Here is a 23,392-nt window from a genome sequence, read left to right as displayed (position 1 = left end):
TAGTAGATCTACCAGATCAACTTTGAAGCGCTCCATACGAATTAGCAAAATGAATAAGGGGTCCAACAGTGTCCTGGGAGAGAGGAATTCAGGAAGGCAATTTCTTTACAAGGTTATTAAGGGGATACTAGCACACAAATATTTCTTGATAGTGCAGACTGGACGCCATTGATGTTCTGTTGAAATCAATCCTGTTGCTGTCCCTTATTTTCCTTTAAAATCCATTAATTAATATGAACAAATCTTTTACATCTCCTCAGCTGACAGTTCAGTGCTCAAATTGTGTGGTCTTCTCTATCTGCCATGCAGGGGCTGCATACATCCAGATAAGTGGCTGTGCTTGGTGACACAATAAGGTCAAAGTTCAAGCCCAGACGTTAAGTTGCCGCAGTCAAGGCTGAAGCACAAAATGGTGCCAGATGACTGAGTGAGGGACGGGAAGCCAATCTGTGGCAAATTCAAACGTACAGCAAGGAAGCTTTCACAGGGCACAGTGACAGAAAGCAGTCATTACTCAAAAATCTTTGACTTTATATTTCAGAGGCTGTCTTAAGTAAGATTAAATTCACAGGCCCAGGTTTAATGTTGTAGAGTATGGTTCAGGTCAGTCCAACATTACTTGTCCAACTTGTAGCCATTTTTGCCTTGGGTGCCTAGGTACTTACTTAAATGAAGATACTCCATGTTTTGCTTGGTTTTTTTTGGAGTATGTGGGAGGATGGTAAACATCTGACAGGAGAGAATTCCTCCCTATTGAAACGCTTATATTTAATACATCATCTTATCACATGGTTGAAATGTTTCAAAGCGCTTCATGCTAATGAATTAGGTTTGGAACACACTGACTGTTCTTTTTTAGGTAAACACAGCAGCCATTTTGCACACAAATAGCAATGAGATGAGGTATGAGCACAGCTTGGAGTGAGTTGGCTTGGAAGAGAGGTGGGAACCAAGTGAAAAATGGTACTAGAGTAGGAACTCGGAGCAGAGTAGTTTCATTGAAATTCAAGTTGGTAAGAATATAAACAAAACTAACCTTTATAGTAAGAATAACACCATAGGAAGGGACAGTGATGTGCGGTTCCAGCAGGATATGAGAGTTTTGAGTAACAGATGTTAACTCGGACAAACACATCTGTGGGAAATGTCTCCAACTGAGATTACTTGAGCTCAAAATCTCAGAACTTGAGGTGGAGTTGGAGACAGTACAACACACCAGGGATAGAAGGTGTGTTTCTGGAGCAAGAGTTTCAGAGGGTAGTCACCCCGCTGAGAGATAGGGAGCTGGCAGTAGTTGAGGAAGGAGGGGTGACTTTCCACAGGTCAGGGAAAGTGAGGAGGGACAGGGTGGAGCAAGAAGACCCAGAGCAGATTACCCTCTCTAACAAGTTTGAAGTACTGGTTTCCTGTGGGGAGGATGAGGACTCTGTGCAGGACCATCAAATGGATTACAGTGACACTAAAACACATGAGATGGTTCTTTGTGGGGAGGGGGGATTTGCAATATAGTTAGGAATGGAGTAGTAATAGGACTCAATAGAGGGATGAGCACTATCTTTTACAGTTCAGACCAAGAATCCCAGATGCTTAGCTGCTTCCCAGATGCTAAGGTAAAGGACATTTCTGAAAGACTGGAAAAGATTATGGAAAGGAAGGGGAGAAGAGAACAGCCAGCCATTGTGGATTTTTAGAAAACTATGTACCACTCTGGTTGTGGGTTTCAGGGCTGCAGAAGTGTCTATAGAAAGAACTGGCATATATGTAGTGCCTCTTATACCCTCAAGATTCCCCAAATCATTTCTAGAACCAGAAATGGGATTTAGAAAAATACCATAGCTGGGGCGAGTAGGCAGTCTTATTATTATACCATATCTTAGATACCAACAGGGTGATGAATAATGGTCTCTCTTCCAACACTACCTCGCCTCCATTCCCATCCCATCTAAAAATTCAAATCAATTTAATAGCTCAAAAATTGACTATTAACATTATAATCTTCCCAAACTAAAGTATTGCTCATCACTAATGAGTGAATCAGCTAGATTGGACCCACTCCCTCTTGGCTTGACTATTGATGATTCGGCTACCTCTCCGAATCTCTCCTTTCCTCCCTTGGCATCTGCTCTCCTTACAACTACTTCTGAAGGGCCTTGAGATGTTTATTACATTAAAGGCGCTGTATACATACAACTTGTTATACAGCTGTATAGAGAATGTGTGTTCCCTTTTGTCATGAGCCTCTGATATAAATGAATTATTGGATCTTGTGGTCTACCTAATTTCCAAAATCCATTAATTGCAATACAGAAAACCATGCTTCATGGGGATATGATTTCTACAGCAATCAACTCTACCCCATCTCCGACCTAAAGGATGTAAATTGGGTCAAAATTCCTAGCGATCCAAACACTGTCGGATCTGGGGTTCTTTCAGTCTTTCTACTTTGGAGTGATTCTGATCAAGACCAGCATTAAGGCAGGGTTGGGTTACTAGTTTCTTTGTAGATTTTACAATGACATTTACTGATGACATATATGATTATAGGGTCATTATCTTATTAATTAAATGACTAAATGATAGTACTGGTATTGGATGGACTCAGGCCAGAATTTTAATCCTTCCAGTTTCTACTGTATCTTTCACTCTCTCTCTATATCAAATCTCATGTTTGAAATTGTAGTTTCTGGCTGATCAGTCCCTTACTCTGTATCTCTTTTTCTTGTGTTTTCTCCTTTTATTTCTTCCCTCTTTCCTTGCTTTCATCAAGCCCTCTCATTACCCCTTTCCCTCATTCTCCGGTCCTTTTTCTTTCCTCGTCAATCAGTATTTATTTGTGAGTGTTATGGTTTCTCCGGTAATGCAGTTGTGGATTTTTTATGCAAAGCTGGTGGCCTGACTGTACATTGCCCTAAAGTCAAAGCATGTAAGACCAGGTTTCAAAAGGGAAGTCGTGTAACCCATTGAGCTTCACATCTGCTGCAGTATAACTGCAGTCTGGTCCAATATCAGGTTTAAGAAAGCCCAAACTGCCCAGAAACTTTTAAAACTTAATTTTGAATGCTTTAAATATCAGAGAATGTTACCAGTTTTGAGCTAATGTTATAAATGTAATATGTGTTCAGAAGTAGAACTCTGTTGTCGCTGGACACAGGACAACAAGGGAGTCAGCAATATAACTTGGGTTTGATAGCCTACATCATAGTCTACAGGTACCAGTGACTTTTTTGTTCTTGGGATGCAGGCAGCAATAGCAAGGCAGTATTTATTGCCCATCCCTAGTTGCCCTGAGGATATTCAAAGTCATCACATAGTGTGCGATTGGAGTTACAGGTAGGCCAGCCCAGGTAGGACCAGTTGGGTTTTTACAACAAACCGGCAATTTCATGCACAGCCCACACACTACCAAGATTTATGAAATTCTCTTCTACAAGTTGTTATGGTGGAATTTGAACTCATCAGCTCTGCAGACACTAGTCCAGTACCAATACCACTAAGCTGTCATAGTTGCTTATAACTATCTTCCCCTTAGAAACCATCTTCCACATATACAGACTGCCGATTGAACACTGTAAAATATTTATCCAACCTTATACAATTGTCCTTTGTTCATGTTTATGGGCTTTGAATTTATTCATTTTAATTTTCTTCTGGCTAACAGATGAACAATGTGGGTTACGACAGATCTATGTTATTCTGGAGTGTTGATTCCTATGACACTATGGCATCAGATAGATTCAAGGAATAATATTCCATCCGGACCCCTGGGTCAGCTTTTTGTAACATCTCCATGCTATTTTCAATTCAGTGAAATGGTAATCGTGATAATGTTACTGCAGTTTAATCTGGAATATTCCGGGAAAGTTTGCATTGGCATTGACTATTATTAAAATATTAATCAGCTGTTATGAATACAAAATACAAGGTGACAGTTAAATTTAAGGTTAACAGATGACTGCTATCAAACTCTGCTGATTTGTTGGTGGTTCTGGCAGGGAAGAGAGGCTTGTGGGTCTCATTAAAGGACCCAAGTCCCAGCAGCTCATCAGCGAGCCATTAGATAAATCTCGCAACGCACAGGCGGCCCTTGTCTGCCTGTCATGAAGCTACTTATGAAAAAAATTACCCTGCAAAAAGGTGAAATTACGGGCATTGTCATTTGTTCGCTGTCTGTTGAGTGATTTCTCTCTCTGAGAAATTCTTTTTGAATCTCCTTTCAGCTCGACCTTATTCCAGTAATGTCGAAGAATCCAAAAAAAAGATGAGCAAACAATGTGAAGAAAACAAAAAAATTTTCACAAGGTTTCATACAACTGACCTGTGAATTTTTGTGCTGATTGAGGCAAAGGGGTTAGGACTGGGATGTGGAACACTTTTCTTTTCCAGCATCATGTTTGCGGCAAGTGCTACTAGGTCAGTAAGATACAGGGTAAAGCTCTGTCTACCCTGCCCCAACATCGTGCCTCAGCCACAACCTCAAACAGCATCCCCTTACTGCAGCAGTTCCCCCTTACTGCAGCAGTTCCCCCTTATGTCACCAGTACCGCCTTACTGCACAAGTATCACCTTACTGCACCAGTACCCCCTTACTGCAGCAGTGCCCCCTTACTGCATCAGTACCCCCTTACTGCAGCGGTACCTCCTTATGTCACCAGTACCACCTTAATGCACCAATATCCCTTACCGCACCAGTAGCCCCTTACTACACCAGTATGTTATTTGTATCAATGTGATTTTTAAAAATTAATTCATGGGATGTGGGCATCGCTGGCAAGGTCAACATTTATTGCCCATCCCTAATTGCCCTTGAGAAGGTGGTGGTGAGCCGCCTTCTTGAACCGCTGCAGTCCATGTGGTGAAGGTTCTCCCACAGTGCTGTTAGCTAGGCAGTTCCAGGATTTTGACCCAGCGATGATGAAGGAACGGCGATATATTTCCAAGTCAGGATGGTGTGTGACTTGGAGGGGAACATGCAGGTGGTGGTGTTCTCATGCGCCTGCTGCCCTTGTCCTTCTAGGTGGTAGAGGTCGCAGGTTTGAGAGGTGCTGTCGAAGAAGCCTTGGCGAGTTGCTGCAGTGCATCCTGTGGATGGTACACATTGTAGCCAAGGTGTGCTGGTGGTGGAGGAAGTGAATGTTTAAGATGGTGGATGGGGAGCCAATCAAGCGGGCTGCTTTGTCCTGGATGGTGTTGAGCTTGAGTGTTGTTGGAGCTGCACTCATCCAGGCAAGTGGAGGGTATTCCATCACACTCCTGACTTGTGCCTTGTAGATGGTGGAAAGGTTTTGGGGAGTCAGGAGGTGAGTCATTCACCACAAAATACACAGCCTCTGACCTGCTCTTGTAGCCATAGTATTTATGTGGCTGGTCCAGTTTAGATTCTAGTCAATGGTGACCCCCAGGGTGTTGATGGTGGGGGATTCAGCGATGGTAATGCTGTTGAATGTCAAGGGGAGGTGGTTAGACTCTCTCTTGTTGGAGATGGTCATTGCCTGGCACTTGTCTGGGGCAAATATCACTTGCTACTTATCAGCCCAAGTCTGGATGTTGTCCAGGTCTTGCTGCATGCGGGCACGGACTGCTTCATTATCTGAGGGGTTGCGAATGGATCTGAACACTGTGCAATCATCAACGAACGTCCCCATTTCTGACCTTATGATGGAGGGAAGGTCATTGATGAAGCAGCTGAAGATGGTTGGGCCTAGGACACTGCCCTGAGGAACTCCTGCAGCATTGTCCTGGGGTTGAGGTGATTGGCCTCCAACAACCACTTCCATCTTCCTTTGTGCTAGGTATGACTCCAGCTGCTGGAGAGTTTTTCCCCTGATTTTCATTGACTTCAATTTTACTAGGGCTCCTTGGTGCCACGCTCGGTCAAATGCTGCCTTGATATCAAGGGCAGTCGCTCTCGCCTCACCTCTGGAATTCAGCTCTTTTGTTCATGTTTGGACCAAGGCTGTAATGAGGTCTGGAGCTGAGTGGTCCTGGCACAATCCAAACTGAGCATTGGTGAGCAGGTTATTGGTAAGTAAGTGCCATTTGAAAGCACTGTTGATGATGCCTTCCATCACTTTGCTGATGATTGAGAGTAGACTGATGGGGCAGTAATTGGCCGGATTGGATTTGTCCTCCTTTTTGTGAACAGGACATATCTGGGCAATTTTCCACTTTGTCAGGTAGGTGCCAGTGTTGTATCTGTACTGGAACAACTTGGCTCGAGGCTCGGCTAGTTCTGGAGCACAAGTCTTCAGCACTATAGCCGGGATGTTGTCGGGGCCTATAGCCTTTGCTGTATCCAGTGCACTCAGCTGTTTCTTGATATCACGTGAAGTGAATCAAATTGGCTGAAGGCTGGCTTCTGTGATGATGGGGATCTCGGGAGGAGGCTGAGATGGATAATCCACTTGGCACTTCTGGCTGAAGATGGTTGCAAAAGCTTCAGCCTTGTCTTTTGCACTCATGTGCTGAACTCCGCCATCATTGAGCCTTCCCCTCCCGTTAGTTGTTTAATTGTCCACCACCATTCATGACTGGATGTGGCAGAACTGCAGAGCTTTGATCTGATCTGTTGGTTGTGGGATCGCTTAGCTCTGTCTATAGCATGCTGCTTCCGCTGTTTAGCATGTATGTAGTCCTGTGTTGTAGCTTCACCAGGTTGGCACCTCATTTGGTACACCTGGTGCTGCTCCTGGCATACTCTTCTATACTCCTCATTGAGGTCACAGATTGTGCTGGAATACAATTCTGCTGCTGCTGATGGCCCACAGTGCCTCATGTATGCCCAATTTTGAGCTGCTAGATCTGTTCTGAATCTATCCCATTTAGCCCAATGATAGTGCCACACAACACATTGGATGGTGTCTCAGTGTGAAGACTGGACTTCGTCTCCAGAAGGGCTGTGCGATGGTCACTCCTACCAATACTGTCATGGGCAGATGCATCTGCGACAGGTAGATTGGTGAGGATGAAGTCAAGTAGGTTTTTCCCTCGTATTGGATCTCTCACCACCTGCTGCAGGCCCAGTCTGGCAGCTATGTCCTTCAGGACATGGCCAGCTCGATCAGTAGTGGTGCTACCAAGCCACTCTTGGTGATGGACATTGAAGTCCCCCACCTAGAGTACATTCTGTGCCCTTGCTACGCTCAATGCTTCCTCCAAGTGGTGTTCAACATGGAGGAGTACTGATTCATCAGCTGAGGGAGGGCGGTAGGTGGTAATCAGCAGAAGGTTTCCTTGCCCATGTTTGGCCTGATGCCATGAGACTTCATGGGGTCCGGAGTCAATGTTGAGGACTCCCAGCGCCACTCCCTCCTTACTGTATACCACTGAGCCGCCACCTCTAGTGGGTCTGTCCTGCCGGTGGGACAGGACATACCCAGGTATGGTGATGGAGGAGTCTAGGATGTTGGCTGAAAGGTATGACTCTGTGAGTATGGCTATGTCAGGCTGTTGCTTGACTAGTCTGGGGAAAGCTCTCCCAATTTTGATATGTCCTCAGATGTTAGTGAGGAGGACTTTGCAGGGTCGGCTGGACTCGGTTTGCCTTTGCCATGTCCGGTGCCTAGTGGTCCGATGCTGGGTGGTTCATCCAGTTTTATTCTTATTATGACTTTTGTAGCGGGATTGTGCAACCGAGTGACTTGCTAGGCCATTTCAGAGGGCAGTTAAGGATCACTCACATTGTTGTGGGTCTGGATTCACATATAGGCCAAACCGGGTAAGGACGGCAGGTTTCCTTTCCTCATTATGACAATCCAGTAGTTTCATTGTTACCATTACTGATACTAGCTTCTTAATCCAGATTTATATCAATTAGTGTTAATTGTATTCAGGTGGTGCGTATCAATTGTGGACTCTCTTGTACCTTTTTATAAGACAGCTTATCTAGTGTGTGGGTTGTATTGATCTCTGGGAATAAAGGCTTAGAAGCAACTGAAGACCAGACTCTAGTATTCTATCCTTCACCACCTGGCTATCGAGTTTATAACACAGTACCCCCTTACTGTACCAGTACCCCCTTACTGCACCAGTACCCCCTTACTGCACCAGTACCCCCTTACTGTACCAGTGTGAAATTCTTCCATTTCCCATCCCAACGTCCTGTGGTGTCTCTGAGTGAGATGCAAATTTAACATCAAACAGGATGTAATGCCTGGCTGGGTTCTTTTTATTAATATTTTAGTGTCCTCACCAATATTTATCCCTCAACCAACATCACTAAAACAGATTATCTAGTCATTATCTCATTGTTGTTCGTGGGACCTTGCTGTGTGGAGATTAGCTGCCACGCTTCCTACATTACCACAGTCATTACACTTCAAAAGTGCTTCATTGGCTGTAAAGTGCTTTGAGACGTCCTGAGATCATGAAAGACACTGTATAAATGCAAGTTCTTTGGCTTGTTCATCCAAGTTGCTGTGCGAATGCCCATGATGGGTGTGGACTTTTTTTCCTGATATACTTCCAGGTCAGATTAGCATGGGTTAGATGCTTGATAAAGCTCTCTCTACCCTGATCCATCATTGTGCTTGAACTCTGACCTTAGGAGAGTGCCCAATAGTGCACAAGTGTGAAATTTTATCCTTTTTGTATAACAGATAGATGGCACAACTTTAACCAGGGAAGATGTCTCTCTTGGTGACTGCTGGTAGCACCGGGATATCAGTGGGAAAGTCATAGATATTTCAGAACCAAATGCATATTTACAATACTGGCTTTGCGAGTAACGGTTAATTCTACATCTAGATTTGTGTGTGCAAGGGGCACACTGCAGGAGAGTGCCGCACTGTTGTTATTCCATAATGATGTTTTGGGCTGATACAGAATAATTAAGGGATTAGATTCCGTTCAGTTGGATAGGGTATTTGAGATGGATAGGGATGGCATGCATATAAAATCCTTAGGAAAAGAACTAAGTAGATGTTAGGAAGTATTTCTTTTCACAGAGAGTCACCATCTTCTGGAATGGATTACCAAAGCGTGTGGATTCCCTACAGTCCTTCAAAAGGTAGGCGGACAAGTTCTTGTGAGAGGAGGACATTTCCAGTTACAGATGGATAATTTTAGATTGGCTGGGATTAGAAGGATTTATGGATTATTGGGGTTTCTTGGAACTTTGCGCAATTGACTTAGGGAGTCAGAGGGGAATTTCCCACTATTTTTTTCTGAGGATTTTTGCCTCTTCCAGCAGATTACGTGATTATAAGTTAGATCAATGATGTCTGTGGCTGCACCATGTCTGGGTGGGGTGGGCTTGACGGACCTTCTTGCTGTATGTTAATGTGTTTGAGGTGAAGTAGAAGATCCTGGTAAAATCATGACGATCTGGTTTGAGTTCCAGCCACACATCTGGTGGTGTTCCAGTCACAATCTTGTTAACAACCGACAATCCAACGACACATGTCCAGTGTTGATAAGGGTGGATCCTGGCATGGAGTAAGCTACCCTCATCAAGACTACTGGTCTACGTGAATTTGCCTACACAAGATTCAAAAGTAAGAGATAGGCTTTTTGCTTGACCCACCATAGACCAACCCAATGAACTGAATATTGGTAGCTGGGGACTCCTGTGAAGAGAATCTGGATTTCCTACATCAGCAGTGACCATGTGATCTCTTTGAGAGTGAGTCCAGCAATTTAGTGTCAGCCATGCTACAGTTACTATTACTAAGCATGTCACTATAACCGTTAGGACTTGACATATTATGGTGTTAAAGGCTTTAAGACAGTCCTAAATAAAAAGAGCCCTGCAGCTTCAATCCATTTCCCAGATGATATTTATGGATGAATCCATGGGGAGTATTGAGATATCTCAGAACAATTCAATCTTTATTTATGTGCCCCAATTGGACTATTGTAGGAATTCAATTTCCCACTCCAGCCACCTTTGTAGCCTCAGTGAATGAGATTACAAGTCAGTGTCAAATTCTGAGTGGTTTTCTGCTGTGGACCTGTAACAACAATGAGTTGGGTTCAGGGCTGCTGCAACTTCACTTTCATATGCAACAAATTCAGCCAACACAAACATTTCGATCAGTGAAACTACTGGATGGGGCCTGGAAAATGGGGCAGAACCCGGTTCCACCAGGATTATGCCCAGTGGAGAGAAGGCTGTGAAATTCCAGTGCAGGGGGGAGGGGGAGGACAGATCTTCTGTCCGCCCACCCTCCCCCCCGCCCCATGTCAAGGGGATGGGTCTGGGGGAGTTATGTCAATTCAGCCCTTATAAGGCCTTAATGGAGATTTGCCAGTTGAGAGATTGAAACCTTTGGAGAGGCCCCAGAAGCTCTGCACACTAAGGTAATCAATCCCAGAGAGGATCAATTATCTTTGCTGTACTTGTAAATGGCTCCATTCAGAGCAAAAGATTTTGTAAGTTGCTGTTTATTCAGCCCAGGAAGTGTGGATCAGAGCAAGCACGACTTAAGCATCCTTGCAGGTGCTGATGGCCCACCCCAACCATACTAATGTTCCTGACCCCACAATTTGGGACATGATTTGTGGCCAAGCATCTGGGCAGATGTGCGTTCCACTCCACCGCACTTGTGTTGACAACGCAGGACTTGAGGAATTCTGGCCTCTTTCATTCCAACACATAGAGCTGGATTTGAACCCAAATCCTAGAGATGACATTGTGGCAACCCTCTGCACCACTCTTTCTTTCTCCTAAACATGATCTTAAATGACATTGTGGCGACACTGTCTACTATTCCTGGTGGCTAAAGGGCTTCCTGTGGCCATGGTTGAGTTTTTTGGCAACTTCCTACCACTTCCAGGGTCATGTCATTTTGTTTGTATCTAACACTATTGCCGTAAAACAATAAACACTAATAGGAAAACAAAGATTTTACACGAACCCTGGAGATTCCAGGAATCAGCGATATCATCAGCCTTAATTCCTGCTTTGTCTCATCACCAAGGAGACTCTATGTGCAGGACAGCAGGAGCTGACACTTGAAAATCTTCTTAGATTGAACAAAAAGTGCATGCACCCTTCAACCTCACTCAAGGGCCATGAAGTGGAGATGCCGGTGATGGACTGGGGTTGACAATTGTAAACAATTTTACAACACCAAGTTATAGTCCAGCAATTTCCACATCGTTCACCTGAGGAAGGAGGTAGCCTCCGAAAGCTTGTGAATTTAAAATAAAATTGCTGGACTATAACTTGGTGTTGTAAAATTGTTTACAAGGGCCATGAAGATATTGGGGTAGATCTTGACTTTGTGCGATGGTATAAAACAGGTGATAGCGAGTCAGAGACCCGTTTTACATCTCTCCCCATTTTTATTTCTATTGAAGTCAATGGAGATAAAAATCGAGAGAGATGTAAAATGAGCTGCCGACTCACTATCACCTGTTTTACGCTATTGCACAAAGTCAAGATCTACCCCAGTCACTGTAGAAACAGCAATCATACATTTTAATTGTCTGACACATAACAGAGCCCTTTACCCATTTCCACATCATTCACCTGAGGAAGGAGGTAGCCTCCGAAAGCTTGTGAATTTAAAATAAAATTGCTGGACTATAACTTGGTGTTGTAAAATTGTTTACAATTACCTAAAACAGGACAGTGGTTTTGTGAGGCTGGAGTTGACTGCCATGGCGGCAAAGGTCCTTTTGGAGTTCTCTGTTGTATCTGACCCCTGCCATTTTATGTCAACGTACAAACAAAACATACTTTGCCATGCCAAAAATTATTATTAGCTGTAGTCACTTGAAATATTGCTATAATATTGTCCATTACCTTCTGTAATTCTAATAATAAAGATAGTTAAGGCGATCGTGCGTAGGAAGAAAAAGAGGTGCAGGGGGATAGCAGAATGTTCTTTCATATTTACAAATGGGATTCAGATTTAGCCCTGCCTGATTTGGTGAGTCTCCTCCCTGTGTCAGCTGAAACTTGCATATGAACTGAGGTCACAGGTTGTGTTGTCACAAATCTACAGCACAAAACCACCCAGCATTTGGCAGTTAGTGGTAACTGGCAGTCTCACACAGAGAAGCTACAAGGTGGTTCGTGTTGGAAAATGAAATCTGATCATTGTCCAGTCAAGGGTCATTAAATAAAATTGAAATTAGTCAGGGATGGACAAGTCACAGAACAGCAGTGAGAATGGGCCAAAATCAATCCCTTTACTTGTGTAAATACACCTACAGAAATTATAATTAGTACTTCAGACTAATTTTATAGTTTCGTCTTGTCTCCAGCAAATGTAGACCAGCAAATGCTGCCTAGAGGCAGGTTATACCAGCTTCCACAGAGCAGGTGATAAATCTATTGACTTCAATGGAAATGAAAATGAGGAGAGATGTACAATGGGCAGCTGATCCGATATCGTCCATTTTACATTATCGCCCTAAGTCAAAATTACCGCCAAGATATTTTTCCCTCAATCACCATCACCAAATACAGATTATTTGGCTATTCATTCATTTGCTGGTAGTGGAACCTTGCTTTTGTCAAAATTGCCTGACGTTTGCCTACATAACAACAGTAACTGCACTTCAAAAGTAATTCATTGGTTGTAAAGTGCTTTGGGATGCTCTGAGGGTGTGAAAGGCACTATATGGATGTAAGACAACATCTCCCAAACCCGCGACCTCTATCACCTAGAAGGACAAGAGCAGCAGGCACATGGAAACAACACCACCTGCACGTCACACACCATCCCGACTTGGAAATATATCGCCGTTCCTTCATCGTCGCTGGGTCAAAATCCTGGAACTTCCTACCTAACAGCACTGTGGGAGTACCTTCACCACATGGACTGCAGCGATTCAAGAAGGTGGCTCACCACCACCTTCTCAAGGGCAATTAGGGATGGGCAATAAATACTGAGCCTGTCAGCGATGCCCACATCCCTTGAATGAATTTTAAAAAGGTTTGTTCTTTCTTAGTCAACATTAAAGGTAAAGGTGTTTGGTTTAAAAAAATGAAAACAGTAGATCAAGAGAAAAGCATCAAGAACAAAAAATATTTGGTTCTATAATTTTTACAAAGTCCAAGCTCTGATTGAAACATAATTAAGCCTTTCTCTGCTTAAAGTGTGCACAACCTAAAATCAATAGGGTTAACTTTCAAATGGGAACACTCAGATGAGACAAAAAACCAAGGCCCCACCTGTGGACGTAAAAGATCCCGTGGCACTATTGAAAGAAAAGCTGTCCTGGCCTACATTCGTCCTTCCGTCATCACCTCAAAAATGGATTATGGAGCTATTCGTTCATTGAACCTCATTTGGTAATCAATAGTTAACTATTAAAGGGGCATTATTGCCCCAAAAAACAAACACTTTCATTGGTATGAATGAGGCGAACCAAAACAGAATGACATAATCCACATCTCTCATTGTATCTCCATGAACAAAAAACAATTTTAAAAAGCATGGAGTGGTCTTCTGAGAAGTTGGGTTGAGGCATAATATTGAGGCAAAATAGCAGGAGCTTTGTTCTGTAAAGAAAGAACTTGCATTTATATAGCACCTTTCATGACCTCAGGATGCCCCAAATCACTTTAAAGCCAGTTACGCACTTTTGAAGTGTAGTCACTGTTGTAACGTTGGAAATGCGGCAGCCAATTTGCGCACAGCAAGATCGCAGAAACAGCAATGAGATAATGACCAGACAATCTGTTTTAGTGATGTTGGTTGAGGGATCAATGTTGGCCAGGACACCGGTGTCAGCCTGGATTATGTGCTCAAGTCTCTGGAGTGGGACTTGAACCCATGACCTTCTGACTTAGAGGTGAGAGTGCTACCACTGAGCCGAGGCTGGCATACTGTATCAAATTGTACTGTATCTGACCGGGAAGTGTTTGATGCCGACACTGGTGACTGAAAAGGAAAGTATTCACCAGCATCGACATCCCTCATCTTTAAAAAAAAGCTTAAAGAAAAGTTATTTTCTTGAAGGATTTTACTGGCAAATCCTGTTTACAATCCCTGGGATCAGTGACATAAATGACATTGAGATGTATCATCGCTTCACTTGCACGTGTCACTGTCCAAAAAAAGGCACATAGGTTTTCCTTGGCAAACAGGAAAAGAAAGTTCACTGAATTTATTTCATGAATCTCCCCCCCACCCCACCCCCCACAAATATTTGTTTTGCAGCAGGTATTATAAGAATCAACCTATGTGAAAGTTTCCTGCAGGATCAAAAGGTGCCTCTTTAACACATAACAATTGGACCCTAAAAAAAAGTTGCCCTTAATTTAACTTTCTCGCTGCATATAAACTGCAACAACTGGTCTGATGCAGTTTGGATTTCAGCTGGAATTGTCCTATTTCACCACGTGCTTACTGTATGCACGTACTGTACAGGCATTTAAATTCATTGCAGGAAGGTGTTGAAAATATTGAGGTCCAAGGTACACCAGGGGCACTTTTGTTACTCCTGGTTTGGCACTGCACTGGATTTGCATTCCATGTGGTGTCAAACCTGAAGAGAGGTGAGACTACTGCCTCCAGGGAGCCTCCTTCTGATCTGCTCAGGAATCTGATCCACCCTGATTCCAAATTTGCACAACTTTATAAGTGATATGCAGAAGAAACTGCTTTGCACTGAAGCTGAACTTGTAGCTTAAATGCACCCTTTAAAAACTCCAGCCCTTATTGACAAGCAAGGATGGGAAAAGGTGCTTCCTTTAGGAGAGATGGACTCAGGCCTGATTCTAACATCAAACTTCACGGCGTTGCAGAGAAATAGCCCCCTTTACCCCCTCCTCTTTAAATTCTGCAGTTTTAATGCAGTCCAACTTGTCGACTTTTATAGGAGATTCTATAGATTTGACGATGAAGAATGCAGTTCCTTTATGTGTCCCATGTGCCTCCTAATTGTGTACTTTGCGCTGTTAATTGTTCTCATTAACAGAAAAGGCTCTGGTTTAAAAGCCAAGCCCTTTGGAGAAGGCCTTGTGTAACAGTGAGGCTCTATCTGTCTTTTATGAGGGAAATTTTGCAAAGTAGCGTTTTAAAATTGCTGGTTTTGTGTAGATTTATGCAAAACAATACTGTTCCAGTTCACTTCCTTTGTCAAGATTGTAATGTAAGGACATGCTTCTTGGGGAATTCGCTCTGGGGTAAATTTTATGATTTAGCATTCTCGACACGAGTTTTGCATGATGGGTACGCATATCAAGAATTTGCAGGCGAAGGTCAACAGTGGGCACTATCTTCCATTTCATTTTAACTGATGAAAAATCATGAAGGCTCGTTTGCTTCTGCGCTCTCATTCATAAGATATGCTCCTGTCGTGCAAAGTTCCACGCTGGCAGTGCTGGTCTGTAAAACTTACTTTTGTCTTTATCAGCTGGCAAGACAGAGAGAGAACTGAAAATGTGCAGCTTACAAGCTTGTATATACTGACCCACTCTAGAGGGAGTAAGAGAGCTGTGAGTCGTGCTCTCAGTCGTGCAGCAAGATTCCAGCTCAACGCTGGGTAGAATCAAATCCTCTGCTTGTGCCGTTGCAAGGTTTGCTTTCTGGTCAAGCCAGTGAGTGCTGATTCAAAGTGGTGCTTGAATGGGCAGTAAATTGAGTCTGAACCCAGGCTAAGCTGAGCTGGGCCATCTGCCCTCGTCCCTATTAACAGGGATATTATTCAATTCACAGCTCCCAGTGCTTGTGGAACATTTTTTCCAGCATGCTTACAAGCTTGAAAGCTTGCCATCTGATGAAGACAGAAGTATGTTTTATGGACTAGCACTCCCAACGTGGAACTTTGCATGACAGGAGCGTATCTTAGGAATGAGTTTTTTCCAGCAGGTAAAATCTTAATGGAAATTATTAAAAACATAGAAGGGATTTTGAAGTGCCCTTAGAGGGGTAGGTCTTGACTTTTGTGCGATAGAGTAAAACAGGTGATACCGAATTGACCAGTGGAAATAAAAATCAGGCTGTACAAAGTCCAGATCGACCCCAGAAAGTGAGCTGAGGAATTCACATTGTACAAACTTTCTAATCACTCTGGGCTGTCACACAGCAACATAGTGGAATCTTCATTGTCTGAACTCCTTGAGACCACAACTCTAAAATACAGCTGGTTCACTAATGTCCTTGGGGGAAGGGAACCTGCCACCCCTACCTGGTCTGGCTGACATGTGACTCCATGTTGTTGACTCTTTTTGACCTCAGGGCAATTAGGAATGGGCAATAAATACTACCTTGAGTTTACAAGGTTGAGAGGTGATCTAATTGGGGTGTTTAAAATGATAAAGGGATTTGATAGGGTAGATACAGAGAAACTATTTCCACTGGTGGGGGAATCCAGAACAAGAGGGCCTAATCTTAAAATTAGAGCCAGGCCGTTTAGGAGTGAAATCAAGAAGCATTTGTTCATGCAAAGGGTAGTTTAAATCTGGAACTCTCCCCGCAAAAGGCTGTGGATGCTGGGACAATTAAAATTTTCAAGAGTGGAATCTTGAAAATAGATTTTTGTTAGGTAAGGGTATCAAGGGATATGGAACAAATGCGGGTGAATGAAGTTGAGATACACATCAGCCATGATCTAATTGAATGGCGGTACAGGCTCGTGGGCTGAATGGCCTCCTCCTGTTCCTATGTTCATTGCCAGGGTTGCCTGCATTCCAAGAACAAATAAGAAATACTTTCATCCCTCAATGTATATAACAAAGAAGCAATCATGTCCAAATTTTTTTTTGTGAAACATGCCTTTAGATACAGTAGATCAAATCTAATCAAAGAAACAAATTCAATCAGCACAATGTTATATTACTGTAAAAGCAGATGGAAGTGTTAAAAAATTTGGTCCTTGTGACACAAGATGGAGCTGGTAAGTGAGTTTGTACCATACTGTCCATTATCCACTTGACACAAACCTTCCCATTGCTCTGTGTTTGTACGGGGCCTGTCACAAGGACATTTCAGTTACTTTGTGCTATGCAGGCACTGTTGTAGGGGAATGCTACTGGATCATACCGTTGAAGTGCTGCATATTGTGTGGGGTCACTGACATTACCTACAGGAATTTTGCTTTGCCGTCAACTACACATCACCACTGAGAATTCAGTTGTTCCAGATTTAAATCAATATTAGTTTATTTATAGAATTGAACATAAAGGCCCCAAAATTCTGTAAAGGGAAGGAGGGGGGGGGGAAGCTGCTGTGATGCACCTGCCTAGGACCTCTGCCACTGGCCCTGCCAAAGTTCTGGGGGTCAGAGGGATGCCTCTTCATTTGTTTGAAATTGGTGGGTGCCTATGTCAGTCAGGGCACATCTAGGGTGTCCGCCTTTACATATACACCAGGAAGTCTGGTGTAAGTTGCTGGGATCGGAGTGGGGGGGAGGGGTGTCAAAATTCATTTCACCATCTCGTCCTCAATCTCATTCTTTCCAGGACCTCAGAAACAATGGGACTCCTTCCCAGACTTCTAAAAATCCAATCTATAAATGGAAAATGTCACCATTGGTGCAGTAGGAGGGACTCCTCTAAGGCTGGAGGTTGTGGGACATTAATGGCTTTACTCTGCCTCTAATCTTGGTATACCAAGCCTCAGATTGCTTGATGGTGACACTGGGTACATGAAATGCAAAGTGTATCACTTATCACCACAAGCAGTCTTCACCTTAACAAGTACAAAATTCACACAAGAAAAAGGTTTTAAAAATCCCAAAGTTTGGTGCTACCTAATCAGCATTTCTTGATTTATCTTGTTATCTCTCCAATTCTTCACAAACTTGGTGCTGTCCTGACTAGTGCGCCATAACTCTTCACTTTGATTTCTCGGTTAAAACAAATACTTTAAGAAGGTAAAGGGTTGAACCTGATAAGTAATCAAGAAAGAAGTTGGAAATTTAAATCTGTGCTATTGCTCGAAAATTGCCTTTGTGATAGCAGGTGATGCACATCCATGCAAAATGGAGGCCGGGATTTTGCAATTCCGCACTCGCCAGCCTCTGGTGATCTGCCAATGGTGTAAGATTGCCAGCTGTTGATCACAGAGGTGGAAAATCCCGGCTTGAGTATCTGTAAGAAGCTTTAAGGGGCTCATGGTGTAAGAAAGTCCCTCATCTGGGAGAATCAGAGACATAAATCACCAGAGAAACAAAAGATGATTTGTATTGTTGGGGAATAACCCCAGTAAGAACTCACCAGTAACACCTAAAACAAAAATTGTGGAAAACCAGAGGACTTTGGGCACAATAAACACTTTTGGAGTTCAGCTCCTTTGTATTGATTGGCAGGTGCAGGCTCGTTGAGGGTGCTGTAGATAGTAATTTATATACAAAAGCGCTACTTAATCATTGAAGAGGCAACTAATGGAGGCAGAATGTGTAGAAAGTACAAAAACAGAACAAAATGCATGTTATTAAGGAAAGGTAGAATAAATAATAAATGAACGTTTGCATGTTTTACAGCCTTTTTTTCTATGCATGAATATTAAAACAAGCAAAAAATGCGAATTTTTACCCAGATGAAGAGAAAACCCAGATTGCAAGAAAGCCTACAAGGAACAAACAAGACATGGAAAACAAAGTCATTAATGTATTTTTAATGGGTTTCTCCGCTATGTAACGCAGCACGATGCGAATGTAAAAGGCTTGTAGACAAATCATGAAAGTTTGGATTGACAGCTCTGCTTGGCTGGATGTATGAGAAACATGTTGAAAATTTCATAAATACACACACTTTCATCATATTGTGAATATGTTAGAGCTCTTCTGGTAGCCAAAGAGAATAAAAACACTTTTAGATGGACAGAGAGTGGCCTGAAATATCCCGCTCTTTGTGTCAAGGATAAACCGTATGGGATTATGCGAAACTTGTCTACTGAAAGTGCAATGTGAGTTTTATCCGTGTGACTTGTGTAAAAGGAAGCCTATGTATCTGTACCTGCGTCGTTGTATCCGCACCTTCTCCTACTGGGTAGGAATGATTAGATCAACTAGAGGTCTTCAGCTTTGAATAGAGATGTCTCAAAGCCTTATAGAGAGATGTAAGATACTTAAGAGGATAGAGAAAGTAAACTGAGGCCAATGCTTTCAGGTACATCAGGGCAGCAGGGTAAAGGCGCACAAGTTCAGGGTTGTGTAGGGGAAGTTTAGGACTGGGATGGGGAGGTACAAAAAGGGTGATTGACAGCTGAAATCAGATGCCAAGAAGGGTGGCTGAGGCCAGGTCACCGGACTCATTTAAGAAACAGACAGATGCAGTGGTGGGAAGACAGTAGAGTTGGTATTCTGGAAGGAGGAGATTAAATGGGCTTCTACATCTCAATCTGTGTTTGCGGCTGTACCTGTTCCTGTATCTTTCCCTGTGTCAATGATCGTAACAGTGTCTCCCTGTACTTGTGCCGACAACTGCACTGGTGTCTGGATTTTTACTGGTGTGTGTCTATCAATATCCATGCCTTTTTTTCTTGAGAAACTCATGCCTGTGTTACATCTGTACCCACATCTGCAAGTTATATTTGGGTTTGTGGCAATCCTAAAAAAGTAGAGATGAAAATAACCAAACAATTAGGTCCAAATATGTTCCTACAATAAAAGAAAGAGAAAACGGCCTCCGTTCTATGTGCACAAGGGTACTAGGGCAGTAGGAGGCACTGAAATCCAAGGTCAATCCAGTAGATTAAATTTCCTTCTGTCTGTAAGGATCCTATGTGAAATGAGTTTGGGCAGTCTCAACCCACTTTCAAGTGGGCATGGGTCCACAGCATAAAACTGCTCCTAACATGGCACTAAATTAGTAATCTCACTCACAGAGGTGGCAGGATGACTAGGGTGGCAAATGGAAAAATGCCACACTGATGCTGGAGTGGGTGCTGTTATGAGGTCAGGTCTGAGTTACTCTGCTGGGGTAGAGTAGAGGGGCCTTTATTCTGCATCTAACCTTGCAGTACCTGACCTGCGAGTGCTTGATGCTGACACTGGATGCTTGGAATGGAAAAGCATTCCATTCTCCAGCGCCAACATCTCTCACCTTGACTAGCACAAAATACATAACACAGAAAGATTAAAAACAGTTCTTCAGTTCAACATACATTGAGATGATGGCATGGTACAAATAGAGATTTTTTAAAAACTCTGTTCCATACACCTTTACCACAGGAAACAAATCAATAGTATTACTGTACATGCCCAGGTATCATTGTGCAGCATTATTATATATCCAGGAATGACCTCATATATCTGCTGCCAACAGTTGCTAGGGCTCATGTAATAGGAGGCAGCTTCTCCTCCTCAATGCTTTCAATGTCCAGAGTATTTATTTTGCTCTCGGTGGGGAATCTTGTTTTATACATTTACCCAGAGAAAGAGATTTCAAATTATTCATATGTGCAGACCCTGTGTCGATTTGTGGAGGAAAAACAACATATTGCACATCAAAGAATTCGCAGTACGTGTCATCCTTTTCTCCGCAATTAACTGCGACTGACTGCTTGTCACTGGGAAGATTGGTTTATTTTTACCAGGGCCTTGGTTTTCCTGTGTGTCTGATGTACAGAGCCTTTACTCTGCAGTCTCACTGCAGAAAGCCCTTGTGCCTTCTGCTTTATGCGAGAATAAAAATACACAAATGTGAAAAGTAACTTGGACGGTGCACAGCAACTGTGAGCTTTGACCATTTTTATTTTCAATCACAGAACCGTAGAAATTTCAGCACAAAAGGAGGCCATTCAGTCCATCCTAGCAGTACCAGTGCCCGTGCTAGATCCACATCAGAGCTATTTACTCTCATTTGCCTGCCTTTAATATTCTTCAAATGTTTATCTAATTTCATCTTAAATGTTGTGATTGATTTGGTCTCAATAGCTCCTTGTGACAAAGCATTCAGTATTCGAATAACCTTTAGCTTGGAAAAAAATTCTTCTCATCTTTATCCTTCTATACTATTTTAGTTTGTAATTTTTAAAAATGGTCTCCTCACAATTTTCTTCTATTTATCTCACTTCCATCCCTTTCCCTCAAAGTTTGAGTTCTACGAATCATTTCCTGACCTCTGCATCTAATCCGTCTCCTTTAGTGATTCATACCGGTGTCTAAAACTCACCAAATGGTCTTCTTCCTCCCTGCATCATCAGTGTTGAAATCAAAACCTATCCCGCCGTCTCCCACTCTGAGTCATTCCTTCACAGGCCCTTCCCAGTTGTGGGCCTCTTTAACTGTTCCATCACAACAAACTGCTTCTACAACTAAAATTGTCACTTTTAAGTAGCAATATGAGGATAAATTTACCCCAGTGAGAAACTTATTCAAAGGGAGTGTGTGTCAGAGAATCAGCACTATCATGATCATGCAGCCGTGATCATTTTGAATGGCGGAGCAGGCCCGAAGGGCCGAATGGCCTACTCTTGTTCCTATTTTCTATGTTTCTATGTTTGTATCTCTGACCCCCACTCCCTTTGAGCACGTCTTCCACTGGGAGCAGAGTATCAGTGAATTTACCCTATCATTTTAGTTATGGAAATCCCGGATCTGGTACATCACTTACAAAGTAGGTAACAATGGTTGATCTAATGCAGCTCTCTTTCTCTGCCTAAACCTTCTGAAAGGTTGGGAAGCCTACCAGCCTGCAGACCGCGGACTGGGATCCAGGACTATTTGTTTAAAGTGCTGAACTGCTATTGTCATGTGGCAAATTTAGGTAGTAAAATTTCCAAGAAAACATGGGACTTTATTTGCTCAGTGATACAGAAGGTTTCCAACAGGAGTCATTTAAGGGAAGGTCAGCTGAAAACCTAACATACCCTGGTCACTGAAATTCTTGACTGCCTGAGATGTATTGGGCAGTCACACAGAAGTCAATGATCTTTTGTGATTGAACTTGTGTCATTGGTTACGCTACATTGAGTTATATTTTGAGGTTAGGCCTATCACCTTGATAGTCATTGAGTCCAATCAAAATCTGTGTATTCTGGGCCTTCATTTGGATAATCCCTGGATCCTAGTTGGACCTTATTGACTTCCATTTGTTTCCTGCATATTGCGGGTACTGCCTCTGCAATCCATTTAGATTCAGAAGCTCTGGAAAACATCCCAGCCATGTTAACTATTTGGCTTAGCCAGGTGATGTTCCTCCAAACAGAATTCCCCTTCTTGGAATCTGTAATTACTGAACTGACTCTGAGATACATCCAAAGGCTAATCCCTTCCAATTCACCATATCAATTTTGTATTAATAAAGAATTCTAATCTCTACCCTTGCTTCCCAATTTTATCCGTGCATCCGCTAGTTCAGCAAACACAGCCTAATGTGAACCATCTGCTGACATCTACATTATTCACGCCTCCCGTCATTTCGAAGACTTCAGCCGTGCTTCCAAGGTGTTTCTACACAAAGCTGGTGGCACAGGCACTTTCAGATTAAGAGGTATTTTTTGTTACACGAATGATTACTGTGCTAGTTTCCAGTACAGTAGTTGGAGATGTCTTAGGTCTTGCCTTAGAAGGTGCTAGTTGGATTTCTGCCATACTTCTGTTATAGATAGAAGTCTGAATGTAAGCGTGTTTGAAAAGGCACTCTCAAGTTGAAAGTTGTGTTCTTTTACACTATTGATTGGTGCTCTAGGTATTAGTATAGCAATTGAAAGTGTCTCAGGTGCTTATGTTAGACAATAGTAGATAGACTTGCTCTGGCTGCTTATATTGTTTGTGGATATATTGTGGACTACTGCTTGAGTCTGTTAATTGGGATGTTCTGAGGGAATTCCATTTATCAGGTGCTCCCAACTGATCAAACCGTATGATTATTAATTCAGGTAGAGTATTAAAAATCAATCCATATGCCTCTCCCTGATGGCTTTTTACTCCTTGCATTGTAGGTGAGGTGGCCCCTCAAAGCTCCACTGAAATCCATTACGATCCTCCTAGAAAGGGTTGCAGACTGTAGCAGTCGCACTCTCTGCCTTTCTCTGACTACTTGGAACCCGTCCAAAACCTAATCTCTTTGAATCCAGCATATCAATTTTATATTAATGAAGAATCTCATATCACTGCATGTGTTCTACATTCTATTTATACTCCTTGTCAAATTGTTTGCAGCATCCATTTATATTTCATGATGAATCACTTTAAGTACCTCATTGTATGAGAATCATTATTGCTCATCCATTGTAACTCTGTCACCTCTATTTATGTATCTGTACTAATTAATTATGTGAATAAAATCTGAAAAATAAATATACTTATTAAAAATATAGAACTGAATTGTTTGTTGTGAAATACGAAACTAGATTACACGGTTGAAGGGCGCTGGATGACTGATTTGCACTTTTGTAGATCTTTGGGATAATTTTCTGACTTCATGTTCCTAGTGGGAAACCTCGCACAACACGGGTGCAAATTGGAACTTTGGGCGTGCGCTGTGCAAGAACTTTCAAATTTTGATTTAAATGGCCAGAAAATCATGCGCAGTCTGAGCCTGAAT

At 42.7% G+C, this 23,392-nt stretch overlaps 1 long non-coding RNA gene across 8 annotated transcripts in view; it reads left to right on the top strand.

Moving 5' to 3' along the window:
* Positions 1–23,136, top strand: part of LOC137300970 (uncharacterized) — a 92,823-nt gene extending 69,687 nt beyond the window's left edge. For 7 of the 8 annotated variants that reach the window (XR_010958199.1, XR_010958200.1, XR_010958203.1 and 4 more), the window contains one exon: positions 18,382–23,136. This is a non-coding gene — a long non-coding RNA (uncharacterized lncRNA). The remainder of the gene's footprint in view (positions 1–18,381) is intronic. The other variant, XR_010958205.1, reaches the window with a different exon arrangement.
* The last annotated feature ends 256 nt before the right edge of the window (positions 23,137–23,392 follow it).

The sequence above is a fragment of the Heptranchias perlo genome, chromosome 32 (assembly GCF_035084215.1).
Source record: "Heptranchias perlo isolate sHepPer1 chromosome 32, sHepPer1.hap1, whole genome shotgun sequence".
Taxonomy (NCBI): domain Eukaryota; kingdom Metazoa; phylum Chordata; class Chondrichthyes; order Hexanchiformes; family Hexanchidae; genus Heptranchias; species Heptranchias perlo.
The sequence above is the reverse complement of the archived record's forward strand: the minus strand, read 5'-3'. Positions and strand labels throughout refer to the sequence as shown.